Source organism: Eutrigla gurnardus, assembly GCF_963514095.1.
Source record: "Eutrigla gurnardus genome assembly, chromosome: 4".
In the NCBI taxonomy this organism is placed as follows: Eukaryota; Metazoa; Chordata; class Actinopteri; order Perciformes; family Triglidae; genus Eutrigla; species Eutrigla gurnardus.
Window position 1 is genome coordinate 13564214 of NC_139918.1, and position 27213 is coordinate 13591426.

Sequence of the window (27213 nt, forward strand, 5' to 3'; positions counted from 1 at the left end):
GCTAATCAACAAGTGCCACAGTGGCGACGAACAATGCGGAGAAGTGTGTGTGTCTTCCTCTTCTGTTTGAGCTCTCAGGAACGTGTTAAATTAGCAGATTGTTGACTCGCGGCCAGTCGCTCTTTTTTCTGCCTGTTTTTTAGTTTTTTTACCAGATCCGAGTCCTCCGTTCAGCAGTTGACCCGAGTGGCGAGACATCCTGTTATCGTCCATATACGAAGCAGCTAAACGGGGAGAGGATGTAAAGAGTTTAACTCCTCATCTGTAGCGTGTTAGCGGTGATACTGGAAGGACAACACTGTTGGTTTTGTAACCATCGTTCATACGGTTTGCCTGATGCTTTGCGTGATGGATTATCAATGGCAAAAAATCAATAGAAAGTAATGAAGCAAACATTTGGCGAGTCTTCGGGCCACAGTGGTGGAAAAAAGGCACTTTTGCAATTAAATGAGAGAAAAAAAAGTTGACTATTTCCAAATTCGCAAGAGGCTGTGGTTTACACTCGGGGTAAAAGACTTCCAGATGTCCCCCCATAAAGATATTCTCCAGCATTGTCGGAGAACAGCAAACTGAGTCACGTATCGGAGGAAAATCTGTCGTAATATCTGCAATTGCATGAGAGATTTTGATTTGTGCCATGAGTGAAAGGCCAAAGCTCGGCCCTTGTAGCAGTACGGCTGCACCCAGACCTGTAGCAATACTCCAGTCCTGTTCAGTCACTGTTCGCTTCAACACACTCGCTCACACACACGTGGGGGGTTTGAGGTTGCCACAACGCTGACGGAGATGATGCAAACCCGAGATCCAGATCCTAACAAGCTGGGTTGTCATAACAGAGACACTGATAAGTGTGATGATGCAAACAGCTCGCACCGCTGCTGCACTCGTCGGAGGAGAGAAGCCCAACTCATTATCAAACACGCCACCGTGACCCTGCTCGCTCCTCGCTGCTCACAAAGCGTATGCTAATTTCAGCATCTAAGGAGAGTAATGCGTATCTTTAATCACTCTGCTCGCGCCGTATTTGCATAGAACATGGGAAAGAGGTGAAGTGATGGAAGATTTTGCCTTTTTTTTCGCAGCGGTGCGGTATTTGTCACATAGCTTGAGTCGTGCCGTATTGGCATCTGGTTCATGGTGTTTGATTGCAGCCGCCGGGAGGAATTAATAGCATCAGGTTAATCAGACTCCTGCCCGTACAGAACAATTGAATAAACCTAATCATTTGTTTAATTTACTATAAATGTATTTATTTCACTCATTTATCAAGCAGACATCTGCTGGTTTGATGAGTTTCTTCATTTATATAATTTTAAATAGAAAATGTTGGTGTTCTGGACCGTAAATCAAGGGGGAAAGCAATTAAAAAAGAAAATCACATCTGGCTCATGGGTATTATTTTCTTTATTTCAAAGACAAAAAGAAAATTGTTAGATTATGAGAATGAAAATCATCGTTAGATGTGGGTATAAGCCTGCCTTTGGCCACGTATCTCACGTGGCGTTCTCCTCCCCTTCCTCTCCCTCCGCAATTTTGCTCGGGCACCATCCGTCATCCTGGGCTTGGCAACACCCATGGTGATTGTGATTGGTTTAAAGAAATACAGTCCAACTCGGTGGGTCAGTGACGGGTCAGGATCTTCTTCTGGGACCTCTTCCAGGCCCGGGCTCCGGCGACTCAACCGGGTGGATGACCTCAATGTCGCCAACTCACCTGCCCCCTTTTGCAATATGGATCCGGCTTGTTTACCGTGCTTTGTAGCACACATGTCATCAGCATTCATACTCGGATTTAAATTGTTGACAAGAGCACAACATATTAATGAAACATTTTAAGAAAAACTGGTCTATTTTTTGTTCACACCTTAGGCAGTCAAATGTGGCGGTGATGAGAGAGAACACACATAGATGTGTATAAAGGATGAGTTTCTGGGATGCTCATATTTACATTGGGCTCTTGATGAGAATCTGCGTAATGGAAGAGGCAGTCCACCCCCCACCACTACCACTAACAGGTTTGTGCTGCTTAACTCAGCCTCGCTGCAGGCTGCTGCACTATAGAGTTAGCAGCAGAAATGGCCACAGTGTCTCCAGGGTTGGGTGAAAATGAGATTTGCTGGGGGGATGATTGCGTCTGAGGCAGGCCTGGAGATGGCCCTTTATGAAATAACCTTTGCAATCTCTGACAGAACAGCAGGGGAGAGAGCAGACACCGCTCACTCTAACACACACCACAGCACCGCTGCTCTTAAATAAGAAAGTTGTGAAAGTAGACCCGACTACATTCGGCAAGTTATATGAGTCATACTTCAACACATATATATGCACACCAGTCATCTCTTATATTGCTTTAACTTGAGCCGTGACTCAGCCTAAAATACACAAAAAACAAAGAACACATTCTTTTTCCTCGTCATGACTAAATCCCAAGAGACAATATCAGGTTTCATTCGTCAGGTTTCCCCCCTGCTTTTCTTCTTCTTTACCGGTTTTGGTTCAAAAGGAAATTAGAAGAGTCATACCTGGGTATCAGTCGGCAACCTCCAGATCTGAAAAGTGAAACCAACACTAAAGTGCCTTAACCTTGCATTCTTCCTCATGGCCTTCAGGGGGCGACAAAATAAGTTTGATTGTATGAAAGGCTATGAGAAAATGTCCCCACTTCCCCACTAGTTTATGGTCTCAATCTCTAGTTTCTAGTCTGCTTCAATCCAGCATGATGTCCATTTAGTAAATTATGGTCCATTTAGAGTCAAGTAGACTATAAAGCAGGGGATGCTTTAGGGCGGGGCTATCTTGTGATTGACAGCTTTCAACCATGGCGTTGTCCAGTCTGGGAGTTGTCTGTTTTCTTTATCGAATTTTAGGCCTTTCACAGTGTGTTTTCAGTTAAAAAAAACAAAAAAACAAGATGGCGACAGCAAATATGATGGACTTGATGCTTCAACAGGGAAGTGCACGAACTAATGGGTGACGTCACTGTGTCCTTCTTGTATACGGTGTATGTTGTACGTATAGTAAAGGAAACAGAGAAGAAAAAGACTTTGTATGGTTGCTGAAAACGGCTTCAATGACAGCCGGAACAATGCTTCTGATAATGTTTCTAGACGTGCTGGTTCTAGCCTCACTTACATAGTGTTAGTTATACAAGGTCTGTCTTTACACCTCAATGAGATGACCGCCTTCTAAAACCAGAGACCACGGATCTACAATAACCCTTCTCACAACCACACCTGACATTTAAAACCAGGACCCCCTCACCTGTCATAGATGCCTATGTATGTTTAGACAGTGTTATTTCTGAAAGGGAATAATGGGATGTTGGACCAGACCCAGACCCCAGTTGGGTGGGGGGTTGTTTTTGCACCGGCTGTCAGAATCAGTTTGAGCTCGATGTGGCGACTTAGAAAGCCCCGTATTTCCTCCGTTGCTTTTCTAAACGAGTTGGTAATTGCGGTCTCCAAAGAAAGCATCAGATGTAGCCGGAGGGCCCCGGTGTTATTTTTCCGAGGATACGTTTTCATGAGATGTGGATGGCCGGGGTCAAACGCTTTCACACACCTCCGTGGATATCAGAGCGTTCCTCAGGGAAGCGAACCACATTCTCCCGTGCTCTGAAATGTCCCGGCACTGTCACGCGGCCGTTTAAAGCCGAAATCGCTGCAGGTTTAACTACTCCTTCCAAAAAGGGCGCAATCATCTCGTCGTACGAGCCTCCTTAAATGCGTTTATATCTTCGTCAGCGACATCGTTCCACCCTTGCAGCATCCATGATAATGGTTATCTGTCAGTGTGAGTGCATCGCTGACAGCCGGGCTCGCTGTCGCCGCCAAAAAGGCTCCTTGTCTGGGCCGTCCTCTCGCGGCATCGGGCTTCACGGCGTTTTCCCAAGACACGGAGCGCTGCCGACTCCTGTTTTGACACTGATTGATTTCTTTTTGACAAGTCAGATGAACATGCTCCGCGTCAACGCCACTGCTGTGGATTGTGGGTAAATTGTAGACATCTTATACCGCTCTCGCTCTTCTTTTCTACAGTTCAGGTTTTGACCCCCCCTTCACATTTTTAGTTACAAATGCTCATTTGTGTTCCCCCTCTCGTTTTGTCTTTCTTTCCATGCTCGCTCGCTCGTTCGCTCTCGTTCTGTCCGACTCTCTTCCTCGTCCCCCCCCTCCCCCCTCCCCTTCTTGTGTCACGGTAATTGGCTCAGAAAAAAATTATTCAGACTGTTTTTAGCTCTCCCTGAAATCTCTCTCTTTGCTCGGCTCACGCAAGATTAATTGCCTGGAGAAGCGGAGCGGCACTTGTTGTCCGTTTGGTTGAATTAACATTAAAGCGGAGCGGCCGTGCAGTCGTCTTTGAACCGAGGCCACTGAGAGGCCTGTCTCTTCTGTTTGCCTCCTCCTCCTCTCTCTCTGTCCATCTCTCTCTGTTGTCGTCAGTCTATCTTATACCCTTTACTACATCCCACGCCGTTGACCATAATTGGAATCTTGCCTTTGACGCTGTGCCACTGGGAATTAGTCCGAACTTTGGTCCTGACGGGGCTGATCAAGACCAAATGTGTCTGTTCAACCAAAGAGAAAGCTTTTTTTATTGGGGTGATGAAAATGATGCAATTATTTCATAATGATTGTAATGGAAGGGCTTTTACGAGCCTTAACTCGGTCGTGGGAATTTAGTTTTGGAGCTTTTTTTCCGGAGTGAAGATAAATCTCAGCAGCTAAGCCCAAGCGAGGAGATGGAAAGGCGACGTGACTGGACTCGTTTGCAAACGAACGCACGTGCACATCAATACGAATGAATATACGCCAAGTTCCCTCTTTTTATTTGCTGGTTTGGCCTTTCCAAACTGGCGCCCACGCTGCCGCACACATTCACACACAAACAGGGCTTCTGTGAGGACCATGTGTTTCAAGTCAGACTGTGAAATGTTCTGACTCGGGCCAGACAGGATGTACCTTCTGCTCTGGGGTTTGTGATGACTTTCACCGGCATATCTGCCACGCTTGACTTGTGCGCCAAGCCGGCTGGAATACCAAGCAGATCAACAAACACATTTGGAGGATATCCAGCCGCTGAGAGGAAGCTATATATATATATATATATATATATATATATATATATATATATATATATATATATGATTTAAGTTTGTCTTGTTGAAAAACTTTCGAGGATCACATGCAGTTCTGAGGATAAATACATAATGCATACTCACCTTCCATACTTGGTTTGGGGAAAAGGCTGAAAATAAATTCTTGGGGGTAATTTCTCAAAATGCATTGTTCAGTTTGAGTGCTTCCTAAACCGAGTAGCCAATTTTACACTTGCATTGTACATCATTTATCAAACCGGGACTGGCTGCTTGGCTCATCTGGCTACGCAGACGTCCAGAACAAATCTTCTGGATGCTTTTGTAGTTAATCGAAGGTTTACAGCGAAGAGATGGACTCCTTGCTTGTTCAAATCACACGGATATAGAATAAATCCAAATGCAACTGCACCTGAAATAGGTACCAATGTAGTGGAACAAGACTTCGAGTTCTCTTGTCAAGATACAAAGTTTGATGTGATTCTACTGAGGGACAAGCAAAATGGATTAAACCATAACCTTTTGGGGGAAATGTAGGCGAAACACCACAGTTGAATGGAGTAAATGAAAATGAAAGAAATAAAAAAAAGATTCATAGTGATGCTACATTTATTATCAGTGATAATGTATGTTGAAATAACCATCTGAGGCATTATCTTAATAGATATTTGCACATTTGCATACATTCCCATATAAGGAGAATGATAAAATCCATAACCCTAGTGTTGAGATAAAACCATCGCAACCCGCCTGGACGTTTTTATCTGAGGGACCAGGAAGATAAGAGTCTGCTGAGGTGTCGGCTCTAATGGTGATACTCACAAAGAATAAAGGCGGACGTCTTCAGTGGATCCCTCTGTAGTCAACAAAGTGAAATCATGAAGGTGACTTCTACAATGGCCGCCTTTTGTTTACAACGTCTCTTCAGGGCGGGTGAAAGATAAATCGGGGAGACTTGTGCTGTTGTTTTTGTGTTCTTCAGACATTTCTTTCTGTCAAGCACGCAGCGTCTTTTCAGAATAAAGATCAGTGGAGACGAGGCGGGATCACGCGCTCCGACTCTAATCCCTCCTCCGTCCCTAATGAAACAGAAACGTGTCACTGCGGAGCTGTCACAGGCAGCCTTTTGTTCACACAGCAAATTAGCCCGTTTGCTCGTCTTCCCTCACGGCTTCGCCCCCGACAATGGCCATTGTGTAAGGTATCGTTGTCGGATTTCTGCTGTCTGTGCGAGAGTGAAAGTGCTTATTTCAACAACAAGCGGCGGCTCAGCCAGCCCCACTCTCCTGTTCCCCTGGCGCTCCGTAAAGTATCGATGTCTCTCAGGATGAGGGTTGGATAATGTGCTTTATTCACTAAATGATGGGGAATGTATAGGATCTCAGGAGAAGAAAATGCAGAATTAAATGGGCCATCTGGTGTTTGGGTGCACTTCGATTCTGCATTTCAAGAGGTTGGCTGGTAGAGGAACACTGAGGCGCGGACACAAAGGCCTGTGTTGCTTTGGTTTTATGGTGAAATTAAACGAAATCTAACTTCTTATTATGAATTGCAGTTAAAATTGTATTTTTATCGAATACACTATAAGATCTTGCATCAAAAGGCTTGAATCCACAAACCATTAAGGTGATTGTTCCGACTTTTTGACGTTGCCAATGACAACAGAGAACAGTATTTGTCCTGCACTGGTTGTTCTTAGGAAGCTGGCATAACAATACTTTTGTCTTTTGGTATTATTGGGAATCCCGGGAGGAAGATGAGTTCACACGGCACCGAATGAAATATTGGAAACATTATATAACTGAAGTAATACCACTCAATCTGAACAGTAAATATGACGCAACAGGAGATTGTTAACTTAGCTTAACATAAAGTCTAGCCTGACTATGTTCAAGAATACACAATCCACCCACCAAGCCCTTTAACGCTCTCTAATCAACCCGTTTTATTTTGTTTGTGGGGGTTGTGGGCCGGGCTATTTCTTGGCAGGGAGCAGTAACTTTGCTGGGGTTAGAGCTTTTGGTACTTTTATGTTTCCTTCTTTCATGATGGTAGCTTAATTTTATGATATTCTTTCCTTTCTTTATAACATTTTGAGGAGATGACTAGACGGCTCTAATGTCCAAATTGTTATATTCTAGTATCGTGTGTATTCTTTCAGAACAGCAGCTCTATTTGACAGCTGAACTAACTCCTTTCTTCTCTTCTCTTCTGCCTCTTCCCTGATCGCGGCCTCCCTTTAATCTGCTCTCGGCTCGCAGGTGAGTCACCCCCCCCCCCCCCTCCCCCCCCCACACTGTTTTAATCCACCTGTCAGTCCTCCAGAGCCCACTGAACCCCACTTCATAAGCACACCAGATTTCACTCTGCTTTTATCAGCCTCTCCGGGATTCAGTCTGCTATAAACTTTTGTTAGAATTGGAAAGTAAAATATCTGCATGGCTTTGATTTCGACATCATCAAAGATATCTCCTCACTGTTTGAACAGGACCCTCGGCGCTCCGTATTAAAAAGTAATACATGTACGTGGCACGGCCGTAAAACAAAGCTGACACACGGAGCGGTCTACTTTTAAAAGAGTCCAAGTTTTCCCTTCTGGCTCTCACAAAGTGGAGGGATTAGTTAGTGGATCGATGCATGAAGTGGACGGCTGGATCTGACCACTCACTGTACTGACCAGCGAGTCACTTTATCCACCGGGCACATTTAAAAACCCATGTTGACCAAAGTGCTTCACACAGAGATGAGGTTATTACATTGACGACTGCGATCGAGTAAAGTTAGGAGGATATAAGGTTTAATACATTTTGAAACACTCTGCCACTGTATTCGGCGTTTTGATGGATCAGCTTTATCTCCTTGTCGTCAACTTGGCTTGTCGCGTGACCATGGCAACCACAGAGACGACTGAGTGGATGACACTTTTCCTCAGCAGCAGAGAACAGACGGATCAATAGAGGGGAGCGACATCAGCTTCAGAGTCACCAACCCGCCCCGTGTAGCTGCGTGATGAGATTGTAGGTGGCTCTCAGCCTGAACACCGCTGGCTGCTGGGACCGGACATTGATGCTGGAGGAAGCAACTTCTGAAGTTATCACTCAAACAGGCGACCTGTTCAAACGGCTTTTAAAAACAGATAGCGATACACAGGGAATACTGCCTCGTTTAACTGCTTTCTTTCTACTCATCGTCTATTACAGACACAGATTTTCCGAGACCTTTTTCCTCGGCAATTCCAATTATAAGATTATTAGAGCTTACATAAATGTCAGGAAGTCAAACATCCCTCTCTCCTATCTATTTTATATTGCTGGGAACATCTGTATTTGTTCAAGTTTCTCCCCAAAAACTAAATTTTACATGATTAGGCTGCATTTGAACACATCATGATAGCATTCGGTTATAAGTTATACCTTTGCCCAATACTCATTTTTTACTGAATATAGCGAGTGCATCATCATCATATAACTCAATGCAGCCTCTGTTCGTGGTAGCTGTTAGCGCCACCATTAACTAGCGGTCCTGACAGTTTCAACGTTGATCTACTTTTCACCCTGTAGAATTTTTAGGTAAAAAGTTGGCACATCATGAGAGTGTTCAACCACATGTGTCATACTAGTTAGGGTTATTGTTCCTGTGAAAATGAGCTGATCATGTGATATGGGATGGTGCGTAGACTTTCTGATACTCTGGTGGGAACACCTCTAGTGTGAACATAACTACTCCTCTGTAGTTTTCCTTCATGGCACCAAATTCACACTCTACATATCTATCAGAGCGGTGTGTGTGTGTGTGTGGGGGGGGGGGGGGGGGGGGGATCTGCCGAAGCACTCGGTCTTATTGATTCGTGTCATTCTGTCCCAGCGGCGACTTTGATGTGACAGTTTCATCTGGGCTCTGCTTATGGAGCCTTTAATTAGATTTCAGTGCCGGGCTGCTCTCCTGAGGACGGAGGTGGTGGAAGGGAAAGAGATTTGATGATGAGTTTGGGGAGGTGTGTGTGTGTGTGTGTAACTTTGGGTACTTTCAACATGAGAGCTCACTTCAGCGTTGGTGTGCATGTAGGTTAGAAGTCATGGGTGTTTCTGCGGTGTGGGTGTAAGAGAGAGACTCAGACAGGGAAAACCTCGACGCCTGCTTCACCTCGGCTGGATTAAAGCCTAAACTCACAGCTCTAATACCACCGTATCTCAAATCCACCTGCTCTTAAGTCTGACTTAGCAGAACCGTGCAGTAATGAGAGAGTCTCTGTCTGTGAAGGCACTGCAGCCGGGGATATTATCTATGCAAACTTCAGGTCTCCAATTATCAACAGAGGTCTTAAAACCAACGAGAGGAGACCAGGGAGGGTTCGAGGAGCGTTTTAGAAACGGCTTCCAGATGAAATAGATGGAGAGCTCGTAGTTGAACTTTATCTGTGTATTATTTTAATGTTTAATGAAAATTAAGTGCTATGATGCTGTTAAAGGTTTGTTTAATAAACAGTTGTAAAACATCCCTACATCATGAACAATGAGGACCTGACAAGGGAATTATTCTTCTTATCATCAAGAGAAAACGAGTGAAAATGACAAAAACATTATTGGCAACTACTAATGATTGATTTATCATTAGTTATTTTTAAGCAAGATTTGTAAAGAAATTCCTAAATGTTCTCGTTTACAACCTTCAAAATGAAAGGATTTGTTGTCTGTTGATTGTTTTAATCTTATAATGTTGTTCAGTCAATATCTTTGGGGTTTTTGGAGTTTTGATCAAACTCTGAAAGAGTTGAGACTACTTTGTAACACGTGACTTTGCAATGATAAGTGATTATTCAAAAGTAATCAGCAGGTCTATAGCATGATGGACCGAGACAAGAAGCAGCGTGACGGTAATGTCACCGTTCAGGACTTTGAAAAGAAATCTAGCTCAGTCAGTAGGAGGGTTTCTTCCTGCACTGACATCGAGCTGTTATCTACTCAGAGACCCTGTTTTCCTTGGTGATCCGACTATAAGCTCGATGTGATTGGGTCTCACTTCCCCGTTCTATATGCGAATGAACACATACACGTTGTTTGCAAAGACCAAATGTGTGGTTGTTTTAAAACCTTCCTAAAGGAAGAAGCAGAAATCTAAAACAATACACCCTGAGACCATTCCATGATGACTTCCAGGCAAACCGAAACACCCACGATGTTTGACGCGTTCATAATACGGTAGATCTCTACGGCTTTTCCAAATGTTCAGACGTCGGGACGAAACCAGCTTAATGTGCTTTGAGAACCAACAGGAAAGGTGGGAAACAGGAGCAGCTCCGGCTTTCATAATGTGTTTTCCACACATTAACGTTTGATATGTGGTCAAATGCGTCACAGACAAATTCCAGCGGGTCCCGGTTGTCAAGACCTGTATTCTGTGTCCACTTGTGATCCAATGATCTCACACACACACATTAGGTGTAAAAATGTGCAGGTCGCTGATGGAGAAAGCAGGAAGGAGCGAGGGTTCAGGAGCAGCTCACACCATCCTTCATGCCATTAGGAGCCAATTAGAATGAATCACCCGTTACTGCTTAAAACCAGCCCAGTGTGATCACTGCATTGGAGCCACTGCATTGGGCCGTTTGTTGACCACAATTAGCCTTCACATACTGAATCATCAGTATTATTGGAATGAGCTTCAAAACTAATTGGCACAATAAAGAAATTGAAGGTAATTTAGATAAATTTGCGGTATTTTCAGTTTGTATGAGAGCTCCTGCTGGACTCCCTTGCAGAATCTCATTCATTTATCAGCATTTGTGTATGTGTGTGTGTGTGTGTGTGTGTGTGTGTGTGTGTGTGTGTGTGTGTGTGTGTGTGTGTGTGTGTGTGTGTGTGTGTGTGTGTGTGTGTGTGTGTGTGTGTGTATATGTGTGTGTGTGTATATATGTGTGTGTGAGTATGTGTGTGTTTGTGAGTGTGTTGGAGAGTATGAAGGGTCTCAAGCTGGTGTTAATCCCGGCAGAGTTTATCCTCTCCTATTTCAGTCGTAATATTGCCTAATCCAAATAAGGAGCCGGCGTAATGAAACCATATGAGATGTAATTACTATCAAATGGAGTCGGGGTTTCTGAAAGCATCAGCAGAACTATAATTTCTCATTAAGCGGCCGTCACTCCTGAGGTGCTCCCTTGGCCCTCAATTACAGCGAGGCTTATGAGACCTCCGCCTGGCTGGAGAACGCCTCCGTATGTGGGTCACTCTCACATCTCAAGGTTTCCAGTCCTGGGCCAGACGCACGCACATAAACTCACAGATGCCTCCTAATGACACTACGTATCCCAGAGTCCTCCGTGGCACCAAGTGTTCCTGCAGACTTTTACGGGCACAGCAAGGCGTTAACGCGGCTAGTGTTAGCGGTTACGTTTCCCCTCCGGTGCCGCGCTTACACAAATATGGTCTCCGTGCGTAGCGCCCACACTCGCTGATTATAGTTGTTCTGCAAATATTCCATAATGAAGTCTTCAGAGGGACAATCATGTCGGTGCGGTTTGAAAAGAATCCACATATAGAAGTGAAAGGCTGTTGAAGTGCGTTGGGTTTTGTGGTGTGTTATTATTATCATTATTATAATAATTATCTTGGAAAACTGGACAAATGTAGAGAACGTGATGCCAAGTTGGCTTCACTTCTTCGTTACACCAATATGTGAAACCCGAAGCTGAGTGAAACGAACTCCCACTTATTCATCAGGGACCGTCGATAAAAGTGCCAGTGCGATAAAAATAAGTTGATTCTGGTGAATTTCCATCGTCAGCATAATCGCTAATATCGTCACGATTGACTTGAAAAAGCTGTTTAGCCTGATGTAAAAATAAGAATAACAAAAATACAGGATACAACAGTAAAGATATTCATTCTATGGACCATATGATTTATGATAATCTTATTCAAGCTTATTTGAATGTTTTTCATGAAAAATATTTTTTAACAAGAATATTTGTTCCTTAACAAAATGCAAAGTGATACCTCTATGTTTTTAGTGCCGTCTGTAAGAGTTTTGGAAGAGTTTTTTTTCTAATAATATATACGGATATTCAGTTTTTAGCAGTGACCTCCCAATCTGATCATCAAGGTCATGAAGAAGACAAACAAAGAGCTAGTTTACAACTGTTGAACAATACACTTTTTCACCAGAACAAAAAATGAATGAAAAGAGATTCAGGTATTTGACTCTTAAAGGAAAAGTTCGGAATTTTGGACATAGGACCTCATTTCCAACTTACCCGAGGTGATATAGGTCGGTGGAGACCGTTTTCAGCACAATTGGTCCAGTCCTTATAGTTGCACAAGTCACCGTTGCTAACTGGTGTTGAGCTAGCGCACGTCAACGGTAACATCCAGCCTGTCTCTAAAAACAGCTTTAACTGCTCCGCAGAACACCCGAGACAAATGTATTATGACGTCGGACTATCGATGTACATGTCAGTGTTGGTAGAATAATTAAAAACATTTTTTAACGCTGCTACGAGTACTAGCTGTCACGACTGTAGGGCGCTTAGGTTTCGTTTTTACGCACTACTACTAACACGCAAAGTAAAATTCCGCTGCTGCTGAGAAACTAGTCCCTCAAAATGTTTTATCATTGAAAATGCAAGGTTGGTTTAATTTCTAAAATGATTCTACCAACACTGACATGTACAACGATAGTCCGACGTTATAATACATTTGTCTCGGGTGTTCTGCGGAGCAGTTAAAGCTGTTTTTAGAGACAGGCTGGATGTTACCGTTGACGTGCGCTAGCTCAACACCAGTTTAGCAACAGTGACTTGTGCAAATATAAGGACTGGACCAATTGTGCTGAAAACGGTCTCCACCGACCTATATCACCTCGGGTAAGTTGGAAATGAGGACCTATGTCCAAAATTCCGAACTTTTCCTTTAAATTAAGAATAATACATTTCAAAGAAAGTCAATAAAAACGCTGCCATTGTCATTAGATGTTTCTGTGTCTTAAGCCAAGTAGCTGATGAAGAGCTCAGTGGGAGAGAACAGTGGCCACCCATAAACAACAACCAAAAAGAGTCAAATGTACAAGACTGTACACATGATTATTTTTAATAGTGAAGGAACATCCTGCTGTCTTTGGAAACTCATGAAAAACGTTTTAAACATAAAATTGTTGATCAAAACTGAAGACGGATTTAGCTGCGTGACTCATTTTTTACATGAGTTATATTGTTATACTTGTACTACTTCATGACATCACATATAAATCACATTTTTCTTCAAACGAGGTTGATATTGTTGCTTCACCATCATTTCACAATCTTGGATGGTTATCAAAAATCAGAAGATGAACCGAATTTAGTCTAGAAGTCGCCGTTGGGGTTTAAATGTGCTTTTGAAGCACTTCATCACCAGAAGTCTGGGATCTGCCTTTTCCCAGTAGAAGCCTGACCTTTTAATAGCTGTAAGGATAAATACAGAGCGTATAGAATCAGTCTATCTTACTCTGGTCTTTGCCTCTGATGAAACGTCAGCCTCCTTCCTGCCCACGCCATCTCCCATCACCCCTTCCTTTCTCCCACTCACTTCCCAACCTCCTTAATTCAGCTGATTCATTGCTAAACGAGTGGGTTTCCTCTAAACTGATGTCCGTTTCGCCGTGCGGCTTGATCCGTGCCAGCTGTGTCGCCACACACACACTCGAACACACATTAGAGCTGTGCTAACCCTTTTGGACTAGCACCACTTGTGGGGGCCAAAGAGTGACAGAGTAATTCCCGGCAAGGATAGAGGGCGAAGCTGTCCAGTTCACTGTGTTCTCGGCTCCTCAGCCAGACTCTGAAGAAACAACTCCGCTCAAAGTGCCGTCGGCTCGATCCCGAGAGCTCGCTCAACCTCCGCAGCGTTTTCTCACGGAGGATTGCTCTGGCCCTTTTCCTTCTCTCGCCCACTCCCCCGTTATCTCCTCTCTCCTTGTCCTCTTTTTGATCTATCCCTTCCTTTTCTTCCTCCCCTCTCTCATCTACATCCATCCTCACATCGCCCCTTCGTTCCTTCTCCCCTCCATCTTTCATTCCATCATTACTTTCTCCCGGCTCCCTCCATCACATTGCCCTCTGGGTTGACATTTCAAGCCCTCTTTAGCCCAGTCATACATCCATTTAATGTGCCGTCTGTTCCCTCGGCTGTGTCATGGAGGAGGTTGGATGAATAACTTGTTTGTCGTCCTGAAACAGACGCAGGATGAAATCAGGACCGGTGAAGGGTCGGATGCAGGGTCGTGGAGAGGACAGGCTGCTCTGTAGCATCATGCCTGGTTAACCTTCGTACAGCTTGTGCTCTCTTGTTGCTGATGATGAGGGTGATATTGAAGGAATTGCACAACGCTTGGAATTAATTTTCGGCTAATTTAACAAAAAGAAAACAATCCACGCACTCTGAAACTATTACTTGGCAGCTAACGGGGGGGGGGGGAAATTACTCTTCAGATATTGTTTCAGATAAAATAGCATCTGAATGTGTTTTGTGAAAGCAGCTGCAATGAAAAGAAAACATGCTGCTTATAAAACGTCCAAACGAAATTCTAATTTGCTCCTAATTAAAGAGCTTTATCCGGAAATAGTTGTATACCTTAATTTAATTCTTAAGCTTGGATTAAGGCCTTTAGACAACATTAGTTATTTTGTTTTGTGGAAATTATTGTTGTTGTTTTTTGACCCCAGTTCACCAAGTTTTAACTAAGCCGACTAATCTCAGCTGCATGAGTTCAGGGCGAGAGCTGCCGTTTCCTTCCAAAAGCTATTAAGCCCCGATGTTCATATACACGGGTTGTCCTACTTAATTAAACATATACATGCACATACACAAGGACACACACATCCGCAGTACACACACACACACACACACACACACACACACACACACACGCAGCAGTGTCGCCTGCTACGTGTTGATTAGTCTCATGGAAAACAGGTAATTGAAGCTAAGTGGCTAAATATAGCCCTCAGTGTGATTAGCCCTGATAGCATGTGATATATGGTGCTCATTAGCGGTGCTAGCTAAGCAGCAGCCATCACCCCCTCACCCACACACACACACACACACACACACACACACACACACACACACACACACCTTATCTCTGTGTCTTTAAGGTAGGAGTGATGATACAATACTAGGTGAAGAGTCTCCCAGCGTTTTCTCCATAAGAGCACTGATTAATTGTTATTCCTTACTTACTGCTCTTAGTTTAATGTTCAGATGTGAGTGGTACAAAAAAAACGTTCATCTACAAAAACCTGGGCCAGACCATCTCAGTGGTTAGACCTCACCTACTGATCGCTGCTGTGATGCAGGCTAGAAGTTAACAAAAAGAGGAAAACAATATGTATTTAAGATAAAGGAACAAAAAAGACGTAGATTTCTCGTAAGAACGAACTTGAGGTGTTTTTAGTTTCAAAATAATCCCCTGAAAACATAGCAAATTACTGTTGGACTGTAAATGATTAATTAATTTGAAATGTCTGTCGCTGCCTTTGTCAAATTACCTTCACCGTAACACGACCAGGTGAGGGAAATCGTCCCCACAGGGTGGGAGGGACCGACCTGACCTAACTTCCTGTGAAGAAGGAAGTTTATTTTGAAAAGCCACTATGCATGTAACCATTACATGTTGACATGTCTTGACTGAAACATGCAAATTAGACGCTAGAGGGGTGTGTAGACCGTCATAGTGAGTTTAGATAGCTCTGGAGGGCTGACCAAGCTGCACACATCCTGTTTACACAAGCACCAGATACTAACGAGTTCCCGAGTAAATCAATCAAGGACTATAGAAATATCAAAATACAGAGAATTTCAGGACCAAAGTAAGTTATATATTAGGTTTGTTAAAAGAAAGTTTGTGAGGCACAGTTTGTCTTGGTTTGGTTCAAGCTGATTTGATGGATGTTATTTGTTGGAAATACCCCCGACTGACTTCAGCGCATTTATTTTTAGCGTTGGCAGCCTGAGTGGGAAATGAACCTGCACCCTTGGCAGTGGTAGCACCTCGCTCTACCTATCAAGCCAGAGGACAATCTCCTCTTACAGAGCTTTCAGAAATGGGTTCACATAGTTTTTCTCTTTCTGTGTGTGTGTGTGTGTGTGTGTGTGTGTGTGTGTGTGTGTGTGTGTGTGTGTGTGTGTACACCCACATCTATCAGCTTCCAGCAGCTTGAATTAAACACACTCTTCACTGTGCTGAGAGACTGTCAACAGAGTTTCCTAAAGCTGCAGTATCCAGAATCCTCACGTTAGCTGTCGCAGCTAAGCGGACGAGCAGATGGCTCCAACGAGAGAACGATGCTTTTCAAAGACGACAATGACGGGCGAGGTGGAAACAGAAAACTACAGGAATGTACGAGTTTCCTTTCAACCTCATTCGTTAAACAAAACTCCTCCTTGGAAGTAGAGCCGCAATCAACATTCTATCCAAATCAAAAGAAGTGGCAAAGTGTGTGAAAGTACCAATTTAAATCAATATGGTTGTGTGTGAGGAACACATCTTTGCTTGGTTAGGATCCGGACAAAAAATCACACCTTAATAATTTTTATAATAATAATAATAATCTGATATTGCAAATAATATCACAATTAAAAATCTGGAAAAAATAATACCAATTATACTGTATATTTTTTCAGAAACATTTTATTACTCCCATCCTGCATTTGCACACAGAGGCAGGCTAGCTGTTCCCTGCTGCTCCATGTCTCCAACTTATGCTAAGCTAAGCTGTCGCTCACTTGCTTTAGCTTCAAATGTAGCATGCAGGCATGACAGTGGAATCGTTAGGGTTCCTCTGAAAATGTACAGCAATTTCTTCATTTCTTTAATGTTTGTTAATCAAACCTTAGATCCCCATAAAAATGCATGTGTGTAGATTATGGCTGCTCTATTAAATTAATATTTATCGTGATCACAATCTCGGCTTCAATTCAAACATGATCAACTGTGTGCTCCTAGAAGACATTGATGCAAATCAAATCAAGTGCTTCCTAAACTTGTTAGGTAAGCCAGATCACGCCCTTTCCCGTTCTTGGCTGAGATGAACAGCAAAGATTGGTAACATTATATATATATATATATATATATATATATATGTCCTTGTGTATGTGCATGTATATGTTTAATTAAGTAGGACAACCCGCTGGGAAGTTAGAAAGAAATGACTATCTATATATATATAGATAGTAATTTCTTTCTAACTTCCCAGCGTGGCTGTGAACCGTTGCTCTCGGTAACGGAGCCAAAGTTCAGAAGAATTGCACCAGAGAAATGTTCAGCACAAAGCTGTGTAACAAGAGCAACATCTTTCAGGGAATACGAGTCACAACTCAGCACTCTTCTCATTTTGGACCATGAATCACCCTCAGCGCCTCGCTCCCCTTCCCCCTCACTCCCCCCCTCACTCCCCCGCTCTGTCTGATTGCTAGTTTTCAGTTCGCCGGTTTGGCCTCGGCTCAGAAGACCCACCTGTTTTCTATCGTCTGGATTCAAGTGAAACGGATAGCCGGTCACTATGCCGGGCCGAGTTGCCGCATCGCCTTGATTACTACGTAATCCCCAATCGGCGTCTGCTTGGACATAACTGTGTGTGTTTGTGTTTTGAGGGGAAGGCGGAGTGAATGAAGTGAGGAGGTGAGAACACACCTTCTCCTGTGTTTCAAACATCGTCTCTCTCTGTCTGAACTGGGCGAGGCCAAGGTCACCGTGCGCTCTCTCTCCCGGTCTCTGTGGGAGTTTGGGGTTGCGCCGCTCGTCTGGCGGCCTCGGCTAATCTTAGCCACATCTGTCACGCGTCCAAACCGCGGCCCCTTTGGCGTGCTGCTCGGATGAACACATCTCCACCGAGGCCCGCCGAGTAGCTGTTGCAAAACGCCTGCTTGATTACAGGAATTAGTCAAGTTGTTTTCAACAATCTGGCATCATGAACTTTCCTCTATTTGATGCAGGCTTCTTTAGTTTTGGACAACAAAGTTTTTATTTTCTCTTTGTGTTTAGTTTAATGGCATTCAAAGTACCGGTCGACAGATGTGGGTTTCTCTGTGGCCAATGCTGATATCTACAGCAGGGTGGCCAGGATGTAATGTTGATATATTGTTGTTCAACAGTATAATAGAAAATAAGACACATTAATGAACTGAAATGACACTCTTACTTTCTGCATTGTCTCTGTTAGTTTACTCTAAATGTCCACAGGTAATTAATAAAAAAAAAGTTCTGAAAGTTAAATAAAGCATTCATCAGCAGATCTCATCTACAGCACCATGTAAACCTACATAAATAAACCCACTAAATAAATAATGTTAGTGTTGTGGCCTTCCCCCGTGTTGGCTCAGTGAAATACTATACGGCATAAATAATTGGCCTCGTGGGCGCAGGCATCGATTATCTCATAAAGGACATTAATCAAGCCGATTAATCGCTCTCCCACTAATTAAAAATGGCAAACAAGAGAAGTGCAGTTAGACCCACATGTGTTGGCCCTTGGATTAATATAAAATGAGGGCCCAATATGTCATACCCTGTTATATTCCACAGTAAACTGCTTTTGCTCCCTTTATATGTTGGTTGTCCTAAACAGAATTCTCTTACACGATACGAGGTCTAATAACTGACTCTAAATTTGTCTCAGTGAAACTTGCAGATGTGACTGTGTGAGAGTGATACGTGGTGACTGTGAGGGAGCAAACAGACTAAATACCTTCAGAGTGCCGTGGCAGGAACTCACTGCACCCTCACATTTCATCTGAATGGACCAATGAGACGGGATGAGCCTGAATGTGCGAGCTAGTGTGAAAAGACGTTGTCGACGTCCGTTCTGATTCGGTTGGTTTGGGGTAGAAATGGTTTTATAAGAGCAGAACGACAGTGGCTCCAAGACATGATCCTGCATTTATTCCCCCTTAAGACTGAAGTCCACATCCCAGTGTGTGCTGGAGTGTTGGGATGGGGATGAGGTCAGGGGTCAGGCCAGTCCAGGAATAGCTGAATGTTCAAGAAGAAGCAGCAGCATCATGCTGTGTTTTTCAGGAACATTGATGAAGATAAAACGTGTTTCCAACCTCATTAGAACTGTAACGGTATTATTTAGAATTGACTGAAATGTACGTACTCTGGTGCATCCCTACGTCAGACCAATGGAAGTGCATTCTAGATATGCAGCATATGCTGTGAGGCGATGTGCCTCTGCTTTCCTTCACCAGTGAACACGCTGGTTTGATTGGTACCAGCGGCCTTGATTTCAAGCCTCTGCTATAGAACCGGAGGAGGAAGGAAACCGTATGTCTGTGTGTCGTCAAGTGGAGCTGCCTCTCCTCACCATACAGTTGTGAGTGTAATTATTATATACATATCATTTTAAATGACAGAGTGTGTGGGATGGAGTGGAGTACTTCTCGAGTGTCTTGTTGCCATTAGTGTAAAGAATGATGACGAGCACTTTCACGTCAAATCTCAGCTAACAAATCAAACTCCTCTCCCTCCGTGGCCTCGATGAAGAGCGTTCACCGCCCTCGTGGATTCCTTCCTCGTTGAGAAGAAACCATGTAACTCGAACTCCTGTAGCTCCCCTTCTTTCTTGACTTTTAAAGAAATACTTCACACACAACCAATTTCCTTGTGTAATGAACCCGTCAGGAGTCACATTCTTCCAAGGTCTCCGAGAACTCCAGGTTCATATTTCCTGTAAACGAGAGGAATGCATGTCAGGAAAGAACCAAACCGTGGTTAAGTAGATATCCACGTTCACATGAAAGGAAGAAGGAAGAAAAAACAGCAGGCCATCTTTCAAAACCATAAAATGGTGGAAAGCTTGTCTGCAAGGTATTATCATGCTGTCATCTAAAGTTACCAAGCATCCCTAAGATCTAATGCTTTTGTTAATGCTGGCTGTGTTTGTTTCTCCCCTCCGATGCCAGACATGTCATTCTGGAATGAACTCCTCACAGAACGCGCGTGGTAGGCTGACCCTACCACACGCTTTCGGTGACCGAGGCTAACATCGGTCACCGCCTGTCTGCTCTGTGTGGTTTTTGGGCCGAGGCGGAGTGATTTTTTTTTTCTTTTTTTTGTGTGAAGGATGTGATGGCTGTCGCTTTTGGGAGAAGTCCTGCTGCAAACTTGCGTTTTCTTCACAGTTCCCGAAGCATGTAACCGAGGAAAATGTGTTGGGCTGCAGTTTTCTGACCGAAGAGGAGAGTCGCGACAACTTGTTTTGGTTTACACAGCTGCGTAGGCGAAAGTCAAGTGGGTACTTCCCTCTTTTTGCTGACAGCGGCTTTTTTTTTTGGCCTTTTCATTCCTTGGCAAAGACCTGGTTTAGTGGATGCCAGGTCTGGAGGATTTGGGTTTCCACAATCAGGGCGACCTTTGATAGTGATGGAGAAGTTAATGTCTTCAGATTCTGTGTGTGATGAGTTAAGTACAAAATGGGACATTCCTAATATACATCCATCTAATAAGTGGGTCCAATAAACAGTGTGTTAGAGAAGGCCCATTAATCAATAACAATGTGGCGGACTACTTTACTCTCCAAAAGAAAGTAGAGAGACTCGCTGAGTCCAGTACCCGAAGAACTGGCAGATAGCAAGCCTGGATCTACATCTCATTATCGACAGAACAATAATCATTATCTATTTGATATGGACACTGATTCCAGGGTTTTTTCACCTGAAATCAAGATTAAAAAATGACTTTTCCAGAGTATTTTTTCATCTGCATGCGACAGAGGACAGTGTTAGCTGCTGTTTTTATCTAGAATAGTTGATGAGCATCATCATACAAACGTTACTCATGAGGCAGACCTTATCATTTGGGAGCTTCTTCCTTAGAAATAGAAATAATCCATCCTGCTGTCGCTCCCTTCGTCTGTCTGCTCTTATTGATGATGCGGTTCGGACTCATCATGCGGACGGACACAAACGCGACGCAGCGTGCAGCTCGGCACGAGGGAAAGTGCATCCTATTGATGTAATATGATTCTGCGTGAAATCGTAATGACTTGACATCATTTCATGTGACGAGGGGATAAATCACGCGGTCGATAGATGGATGGAGCGGCGCGGGAAGATTTATGTTTTGGACTCGGTAGCCAGAAATGAGGCAATTGTAATTTTTGGACGGACGCGGCGCACAAGCACTGGGATTTCTTTTTCTGAAAAAAGAGCAGGCGAACACTGATGTGGTGCAAGCGGTGACTGGGTCTCGCTGAATTCACCCCCTGGAACAACCCCCCCGTGAGGATTAATTCCCCTTTGAGAGACCTCTGGGTCCCGTTCTGGCCCGGCTGCCAGCGCATTGTTCTCGCCAGAGTTATGATGATGATTTATGAGCTGCGAGTGACTGCCGAAAAGTGGACTGACTCACACTTTCCCTTGTAATTTACTTTTCAATTACTGTGACTTCTCTTTTCTTTGGCTTGGCTTGGCTTTAGTGTGTGAGCGTGTGCAAGAAAGTGAACAAAAGTGATAAAAGCGACACATGAAGAAGCAGTTAGTCAAGTCGTTAACTGATTGAATGAAATTTGGATGTTGACGGCTCACGTTGACTCGTGTTAGGGTGATGCTGACGTCTGATATCAGGCCGGTACAGACATCAGATATCAGTGATGGGCCAGATCTATTTGGTTCACTTCTATGCTCACAATAGACATTATACACTGGACTTGTAATTCCAGTTTGTTTTGACCAATTTATTGCCTCATTAAATAAAAGTTTACACTTTTGTGTTAATGTTCCATGTTGTTAACAGGTGGAATGAAATGGTGACACAAGTTCAAATCATTTGAAAAATAATATCTGCCGCACTAATTCAACAGTGACAGGCTAATAATGAAGGTTATATTCATCTTGAATTATCGGCACAGATTGACGGGCCAATCAACACCCATTTTTCAGCCCTGCTGATTTGACGCCACCTTTCTGCCACATCTCTCTCTCTCTCTCTCTCTCTCTCTCTCTCTCTCTCTCTCTCTCTCTCTCTCTCTCTCTCTCTCTCTCTCTCTCTGGTAGCCCTTCTCCCATGATACTCGGGGTCATGAGAGGAGCTTGTCAACAAACCCCAGCAATTAGCGCTGACTCGGGGCTGTTTCATAGCTCACAGACAACATTTCACTCAATAAAACATCCAGCAGAAGCAACATGAAGTCCTGAGGGAGCGCCCGTCAGTCACAGCCGTGGCCTCTGATCTTTACACCCTATATTCACTTACATTGATTACACAGAGGAAATCTACTTAAACTGACATTCTACTTTGTTCTCTTGCCATTCATGTTTATTTTTGTCTTTTATCTTATTCGTCCCAGAAAACATTAGTTTTTTTCTTTTTCCCAGAAAACATTTGTTTTAAATTGTTTTAAAATGATTATCATAATTGCCAGGTATGCATCTGCATATGGATACATGTACACTACTGCACGCATATTACCTCATACATACATCATTTCTATTCTGTGTAGAAAATAATGTAATCCAAATGGTTTCAGCGACTGCTTTTGGTTAGAAATAATGTGATCATAGGAAACTGTTGGGATCCCTCTGGGCAAACTTTTGCAGAAACATAATAATCTCATGAGTGCAACTCTAAAATTCAGAGGAGAGGAGGCATCAGTGGGAATACAAATACGATGAAGAGCTTGTCCAAAATGACATTATTTCTAAGATGCGGGCATCACCAGTATGTCTACAGACATTTCCTTCAACCCTTAAATGGAAAATTATTCTGGCGATTAACAGGTTGTCCTTTGCACTCACCAATAAATCTGTTAAATTGAAAGCATAAAATTCCATAGATTTACAATATATCATGTGTACTATTTCCAGACACGTCTGTTAATCCTTTAATGTAATATTCTGTAGATTTATATTATGGTCTTTACCATTCACAGACATTTCTATAAAATTAAATCACATCCGCATTGAATTTTCTTTTTCTTCTTTTGAAAGGACAATCTGAAGAGCTGAAATAAAAATTCTGCCTAGTCAGCAGTAATTATATGCATGAATTCCCTTCCAGTCTAAAACCAGGATGAAGTATAATAACGGTGTTGATGACGGGTATCGGTCCGGCAGACACGTGTAATGTTCTAATGTGAAAAATGACCCATTTAAAACATCTCATGGGCTAAAGCAACAGGATGAAACGTAACGTGAGCAGACTTGGGTCTGATATCAGCGACAACCTCGTCACGCTGCTTTCATCATGACGTCCATGTTCATCACTCTCAGTGGAATCAGATCGGCTACAGACGCCGAGGCCCGACCACATTCACGCTACGCAATGCAGCTGAACTGATTACAATGTAATGAGAATCACATGGGCTGTGAGAATAAAATAAAGAAATCACATGGGGTTCCTGGTCTGTGGTTCCCTCGGGGAGCGGGCCAGCAGGATGAATGAGAGGGGGGCTGCTGACTCAGCTGTTCTGGCTGAACTGAGCCTTAATGAGGGAAGAGTGGAGGACTCTCTGACAGTTTCACACAGGAAGTTTTATAGAGACGCATGAAACGCACAACCGGGTCTCGCTGCCTTCTCCCATGAGCCTCGCTCACACGCACACACACACACACACACACACACACACACACACACAGAGAGACTCCAGATCTCATCGATCTCTTTGACTTCTTGGTTTCTGTTCTTCATTCACACAACGACACATTCCAACACAGTCTCACAGCAGTTTGGGAAACAGCCACATCACTTAATGCATTGGTTTCCTGCTGAGTGACACGAGATGTTTTTGTTTGTGTCGCTCAGCACGACATTTTCTGTTTCCGTCAGACGGGACGACATTACGTTACGAAATGAAAGCTAGGTTTAGAAAGTAAAAAACAAATCTGCGGTTGAAAGTCCTGTGTTGTTGGACTCTTTAAGACTTTTATACTACGTCACCAGCTCCGGCTGCTGCATAGCCACATGGATGCATTTAATTTGTGTTACCGCCACGAAAAAAAGCATCCTAATTAACTTTCCATTAGCATTGTTTTCGTCACGGAGAAAATTCATGTCCCTGTACACGGAACGAATATATTGCATTTCCTGACTATTTCCCGACCTGCACATTCTCCCCACATCTCTTTCACTTACGCACACGTACTCCCTCCACAGCCCCCCCCCTCCTGCCCTTTGACCTTTATTACCCCCATTACCATGTGTACACACATTAGCCCCCGGCTGACACAAGCTCTAATTTGAAGTAAATGTCTGCACATTTATGTAAAGGGCCTAATGGGAAAAATGAGACTTGAGGTGTGTGTGTGTGTGTGTGTGTGTGTGTGTGTGTGTGTGTGTGTGTGTGTGTGTGTGTGTGTGTGTGTGTGTGTGTGTGTGTGTGTGTGTGTGTGTGTGTGTGTGTGTGTGTGTGTGTGTGTGTGTGTGTGTGCGTGTGTGTTCCCATCAGCGAGCCTGTCCAGCGTGCTATAAAACTCCACAGCTCTCAGGCTAAATGTGGCTGAAATGAAGGTTTAATGTGCTGGAAAACTGGTAGTTGGATTTGAATGGTGCTAGTGTGTGTGTTTTTAAATGGATCGCGTGGGTGTCTCTGTGTCGCTCAATGTAATTGTGTGCGCTAATGCTCCTCGTTCGGCGTGGCCATATTTCCATGCATATATAATATGGGGGTGTGACTTTTAGTGTGCATGCGTTTAAAGTAGTGTGTTTTCTCAAGTTTCTCTAAGAGCCCGACCGATAAATTACTTTGAAGGATATTGAAGGATATTGGAATATCGCATTTTAAAATCCGATATTCCAATATATCAGCCGATATTTTTTTATTTTTTTTATTTCAGAAACGAGTAACAAAACATTGACAGATTTCCCTAACATTAGTTATTTGTAGTTATTTATCTTCACTAAAATAATATGATAATGCAATTTAAAAATAAACAAAGTTCTTATCAATAAAATGTATAAAAATACAAACTTAAGATATAAAACTGCCAAACACAAAGTTACTAGTATCAAAAGACTTGGTAAGCTTCAGAAATATAACTTCGAACAAGACTGGAGACAAATTCTGTTGAGTTCTATAAAGGTGTTTCGTCCGTTTTTATTTTATTTTTAAAATATTAATTTATCGGCCATTATAAATGCCGATACCAATAGTTTGGAAAATGCCTAATATCGGCCGATAATATCGGCTCGCTGATATATCAGTCAGGCTCTAGTTCTCTCCCCCCCAAATAAATGATATCAGTTTAATAACTCTGTGATTGGGTTTTGCTTTATCCTGGCTGCAACCTCCTGCTCTGAAAAGTGAAGCCCATGCTCTGGTGTCTTGAACTTGTATTCTCTCTATAGGCCATCAGGGGGCGATGCCTTTGGTTGCATACATAAGTCATATTGTATAGAAGTAGTAGAAGAAGAAAATGACCCTACTTCTCACTTGATTCAGCGTCTCAGTACACATTGTAAACATGAGTTTGTACAGTCACACATGTAACCAAACATGCTGACTGGAGGCTTTTCGGTCCAAACTGTCTCCACTGCAATTCCTCTCAAACATGTGGAACCGGTTCCAATTAAGAACCAGATCTCACTGCTCAACACTCCAATATAAAAGAAAAATCCATGTCCCCCGAAGCAAAAAGACACTATTAAACCTGGAACCTTTTCCTCGTGTGGTAGCCCATATCTTTGTTTGGTATTATCCAGAATTTCAAATCTTTAAGTCTGTTTATGATCAGCTGGCTCTTGCCGCAGGCGGCTCATTCCAGTTTCCTTTAAAGTCCGGGGTTTTATCTTCGGTCCACATCGTGTAAATAAACTCAGACGAACTGCAGCGATGGCTTGAAGATGGTTGAGCTGTTCAACTCGTTTATCCTTAACCACGCTGAGATATACATCACGCTCCCCCGCGAGGGGCAGCAAGATCACATCCTCTGAATTGGCAAACTGCTGGATGGATTTTTCATTTTCTCCGTGGCTAACCGGAGCCAGCTGAACACACCCGTGGGCCCTGGTGGGAGTCACACAGGGACGGCACGGATCTCATTTTTTAATCTAATAAAGGGACTAGGTAGAGGCTCGAATTAATCAGATCTGTGAGGGAGACGAGCTTTGAAGGTAAAGATGAGGAGGGAGGACGGGACATTTTGAGTGAAGAGAGGATATGATTGGACGTAATGAGCAGCTCAGTGTCATAACGTGGAATAGAGAGGCTGAATCACCCCCATAACCATGTGACCTGTATGTGTGGTCCTCATGCATTTAAGCAGAGAAGGGCCACAGAGTCAAAGCCACTTTACTGTAGATGTATTGCAACTCCAACTAGATTCTTTCTTTCTCTCTAACCACGTTCTTAATCGTCCATTAGACTTTTGTCTGAATTGGTTCTTGAGGAAATTATAGTTTTGGCCTAATTTCAAAAATGGCAAGAAAATGTTGAGCAAACACCGACGTCGTCTGTCCTGGAGCTGACTCCACAGAGATCATTATTTATTTATTTTATTGTATTTGATACATTGCACTGCTTTATTTGCACTTTCCTCTTTGCTGTAACCCTGTAGGTGTCCCCACTGTGGGACTAATACAGGACTATCTTATATATCTTATCTTATATACCTTCTCCAGCAAACTGTGGCCTAGAGGAATAAACATGTTTTGATGGATGTTTGTTTGTGTTTTGTACAGAAATGTGAGAATTTTAAAACTTTTTCTTTCTTTCTTTTTACAGCATATACAGAATGGTAAAATGTTTGCTTTACCCCATATTACTCAACATACTCAACACGACCCACGTCTTGGACTGAACAGATTATGTAACACAGTCTTCATTTCTTAACCTTTTTCAAGTGATTTTCAACACACATCAGCTATTTTTCTTCTTCACACCACTCTCTTTTCTCTCCCACCCCTCTGTTCATTAGCATTTTAAAGCTTTCTATTATTGTTGGGATACATATGCTCTATTCATTTCAGTCATTTGTTTTCCTCACAGTGAACCTACAGCTTGCCTCTCATCAATCAGAAGTGGCTGTCTTTCTTTGTAATTGGGATTTCCTCTCAGAATTACTTAGTTAGTTTTCACTATTAACTTTTAAAAGTCTAGCCACTCATCAGATTTCGGTTGCCCAAACTCAAAACGCCCTTGCCATATAAAGCCAC

At 43.1% G+C, this 27213-nt stretch overlaps 1 protein-coding gene across 10 annotated transcripts in view; it reads left to right on the forward strand.

Annotated features, from left to right (window-relative positions):
• Positions 1 to 27213, forward strand: part of pard3ab (par-3 family cell polarity regulator alpha, b) — a 231816-nt gene that overhangs the window by 56002 nt on the left and 148601 nt on the right. The window lies entirely within an intron of this gene.